Here is a 4,475-nt window from a genome sequence, read left to right as displayed (position 1 = left end):
GGGGGGGGGGGGGGAAAGAGAGGAGAGACAATGCGCGACATCGATTATTGTCATTGTGTGTCAGATCTGGGTTGGTGCGAGAAGGAGGCGTCTTTGGCGGAAAACGATGTCAAGCTGTTACATCATTTTTATTCATGCCGTTCATTACGACCGCGATATAAGCGGTACCGTCGTTGAGAGCGCAATTAACGATACCGCGACTCACAACCGGCGTAGAAGAAGTAGTACTACAGCGGTGGAGTATGGTAGTAACAGTAATGGTAGTGTGGTAGCGGCGGCCAAAAGAAGCGCTTCGCCTCACTGCGGAAAGAATTAAGTGGCGAGCTGCAGTTAACGTTTCACCGGCGCACGGTAGTTAAGAATAATACATAATACCCCGGCTTTTCTCTATCGCTCCTTTTTCCCCCTCCTTTTCTCTCTCCCTCTCTCTCTTTCTTTTCTTCGCTCTCTTGCAGAGCTACGTACCGGCCGCAGCGCGTGCGAAAGAACGCGAAATCACTTACGTAAGAACGGCTTAATTAAAATTGATAAACAGCCGGCGAGTGCAGCGGCGGGTAACTTCGTTATGGCGAGAAGTTTCCTTTAATTCGCCAATTAATGCGTGATTCGTGTGCTTCCGCTTCGCTATCGCGCACCCCGGATATACATTCGGCGCGACTCTCCCACCTTACTCCCATATATATATATATCTCTCTCTCTCCCTCTCGAAAGACATAAATCCAACCGACGCGATAATAATTACCGCTTATCGATAATTCGTTTGCGTTCAGTCGAGGACTTCCTTCAGTGAAACCGGTTTGACGCTTAAATGAGAATTTATTATTCCAACACTCACAGAAATTGAAAATCGAATCAAGAGATTCTCAATTTACTTTTCTATGTGTGGCAAATTTTTCTTACATTTATATGTAATACTTACAATCACACTGTGATATTCTTCATGGAAATCTTTACTAATAGCTCGTTATTGCAATTTTATGAAAGACCCAGACAAAGAGATATTCATAAATTTGGTAGTAACTTTATATAGTCGATATATAAAGGTTGTATATTTTATGAGTGGATCATATGACACTTATACATGTTGCATAGAATGACGAAATGGAGATACGAGAGAAATACAAAAAAGAATGATCAGAATTTATCTTGAACAATATGTCATGTCAAATGTGATATGAAAATCTGAGTGTAACTTTAAAATTTGATCTCGGTTTGATCAGTGATCTTTGCCTCCTGTTTCTTCTTCTTTATTTTTTTTTTTATTTGGTCCGGTTCAATCTACATCCTTGAACGTCGATTAAACCTTAACCAGATTTTAATTTGAAGACAGTTTGAATTTAGACTTAATTGACGTTGGTGAAACCAGGAATTAAGCTAGAAAAGATAAAGACAAGAAACAGAAAGCAACGAGCACATAATAAATTGGGTTTTAGTAAATTTGTTATTGCATCAGTACAACAAAAAATTTATATTATAGCACGATAAATTTAATGATCAATTCAACATTTGCCTCAAGAGTATAATTAAACAAATTATAGAGTTTCTCTTTGCCTTCATCACTGTCTGTTTCACGTCGTGATAATTATAAAAGTCCATCTGGAAAACAGCTTGGAGTTATCTCAAATAAGTAATGATAAACCACACTATTATTAGCACTCTCTTTTGTCATTGGCATTCTAAGAAAACCTGGTTTTTCATACGACCAGCATTACAGTTAAGCTTCTTGCCTGCACTTTGTGATTCCGAAAGAGATCTTCACAGTTTAAACTGCGGATAAATGCCGTTGGTTGCAAAAGAAACCAGCTCCTTCCAGAATGCCAATGGCTGAGGGGGATGCCGGTAGATGTGTAGTTCATACTTTATTTGAAGTATCTTTATCTCGCGAGTGTGTTTTAATTCGATGCTTAAGAACACGTTGTCGACGATACTTTTACGGTTGCAGGATAAACAGAAGGCTCCGTGGCTCGCATTTACGTGTGCGCAAGCCCTTCTCGTTCACGTTGAACGCGATTGCGCGAAGTTGCGTTGTGAAACGTCGGCGAAATCGCCGGGAGCTTTTTTCGTACTTGGTCGGCGAGGAGGGAGCGCGTGGAATAATCTTATTAACCGAAGTGTATCCGATCGTTTAAAGTCGAGATTCGCGGTCTCTCGCTATCGCCCAAATGATTCTGTTTACTCTCCCCTCTCCTGGCCATCTCGCGCCCTCTCTTTTTCCTCCTCCTGGACGATGGCGTCGTTTTGCATACTCGAACGGACCCCGGGAGTGTTCCCGAATCCATTAACTGACGGTGCGGGTCAAGTTTACTTAAGACCACGGCCTTGCCGTGAATCTGCCAAGAAAGCAAAAAGCTTTATTAGACAGTGACAAAGTGAGAACGTCGTTTCGCGCGGCGGAATTATAATGAGGAGCCGGAAAGAGAAGACTCTGCTCGGCAATTCGCGACAAAAATTGCCGCTTGGCGTCTCCGCTTCGAGAACACGACCCGTGGGATCCCCCCTAGTGAGGATTATAATTCTCTCGTTGAATCATACACACAGGCTTTATGGCTGACTTCACGAACGTCCTTGGCTCGACTTTTTAGACCTTTAGTAAGTGCGTTTACCACTTGCACCTTACCTTTAGGCGTTTGTAAATGTACAACTTACTGAGATGTATATTTTTTTCGAAAATGCATGTAATATGAAGAAAAGACTATGCATATCACGAAAGAAATGAGGTATATTCGACTTATGCATCGGCTTCAAATTACACTCGACCACGAATGAAAGGTTGACAGGGATGTAAGTCGTGCGGATTAATCAAGCGGCACGTTGCCCAGAGAGACTTTCATGTTTGTCACGACGTGAGAATCACGATTACGGGAACTTTGCACGGAGAAAATTTTAAAAATTACTTTAGAATTCTCCAATCGAATATTAATCTAATCGACATTCTGCGATAATTAATCATCTTCTCATTTTATATTATTCATATTCTAGGAATTGAAATGTAATATTAAAATATTGTCTATGTTCCTCAGCAAGATACATTTTCTCTCTCTATTCGTCTCTATTCTTGCGTTACTATAAATATATAATACAATAAAAAATAAGTTATATGAGAAGGAACTACAATACTCTTTTCTGTACAATTCTTTTAACCCTTTGCACTCGGAGACATCTTTGCTACACAGAGAAAACGATTTGGTTGAATCAAATAAACACTTCTTTGGAATAGTCTAAACAAATTTTTTGATTGATCTAACAAAATTTTGTTTGGCGCAACAAAAATATTTATTTGCGGTTTAGTTCTAAAGAAATATTTTTGTTGTGTCAATAAAATAATTTGTTTAGACTATTCCAAAGAAACATTTATTTGATTCAATAAATCGTTCTCTATGTAGGTTTAAAATGTCCCCTCTGAGGGGACATCCGAGTTAATTATATTTATGATGCAAATATACTGTGTATTTAATTAATAATTAAGTTTACGTCATACAATAATGGAAATTCTCTATTACATTAGTGTAGCGCCAAATTCACTAAAAGTTTTACTTCGGCTTTCTTATTACATCTTGTTATGACATATTGTTTTAAATAAACTTTGATCACTTTTTCCGCACTTCGTCATATTCTACGTGATAATCATTTCCAATAAAAGACTTTGGTGATTATTACGACGTGAGATGCGATCAATGATGGCAACTCTACAATTTTTTTAATTACATTTAGTATATGAGAGTATGCTATATTAAATTAATCATTATATTTATATCGTATTAAATATAATTTTTTGTTATATTGATGCAGCAACAAGTTTATTAGAAGTTATACTTAAATTTCTAGGTTACATTTTATATAACGTTATTTTAAGTAAATTCTAAGCCATCCTGCTCGTATTAATTTCGTATTTTTCGCCACTTTCTGTGACAAATACGAGTGCCATATGAGTTACTCATAAAAGGTTCAATCGCGAATTTTTTCCTTTAGTGTGAATTCGTGAAAAGTGAAAAATCTACCTTTGAGAATATAAGGAAATGTTCACTTTTCACGAGTTTAAATTGAAGGAGAAAACTTATGATCGCCTTGAAGTACTGCATTATTCACTTTATATGATTTTTAAGGGGAAAAAATTATATAATTGACAAGTAAAGTCGAGCTGAAAAGATTCATGATTGGATGCCTTGTTGTACAATCTTTGCAATTCATACTAAAGTTGTTTTTAAATTTACGTAAACCTGTGTCCATTTGTGCGCCTTTCTGAGAGTGTAAATTACAACGGTCCGGGTGTATGCGCTCACCACGACATGGACGATTGCGAATTCGCGTGTTTTCGCGGACATAATGTTGTGTAATACCCGCGACAATACGCGGACGCAGGTGATTGTGGGTGAAATGAGTGGCGTTTAAAGTGATGAGCGACGAGTTGCTGCAAGAGAGAGAGAGAGAGAGAGAGAGAGAGAGAGAGAGAGAGAGAGAGAGAGAGAGAGAGAGCT

At 38.3% G+C, this 4,475-nt stretch overlaps 1 protein-coding gene across 1 annotated transcript in view; it reads right to left on the bottom strand.

Moving 5' to 3' along the window:
* Positions 1-4,475, bottom strand: part of LOC116852245 — a 133,420-nt gene that overhangs the window by 24,305 nt on the left and 104,640 nt on the right. The gene's annotated exons all lie outside the window — the stretch shown is intronic.

The sequence above is a fragment of the Odontomachus brunneus genome, unplaced genomic scaffold (genome assembly GCF_010583005.1).
Source record: "Odontomachus brunneus isolate Ranch 3 - 2012 unplaced genomic scaffold, Obru_v1 Obru_scaffold_208, whole genome shotgun sequence".
Taxonomy (NCBI): Eukaryota; Metazoa; Arthropoda; class Insecta; order Hymenoptera; family Formicidae; genus Odontomachus; species Odontomachus brunneus.
The sequence above is the reverse complement of the archived record's forward strand: the minus strand, read 5'-3'. Positions and strand labels throughout refer to the sequence as shown.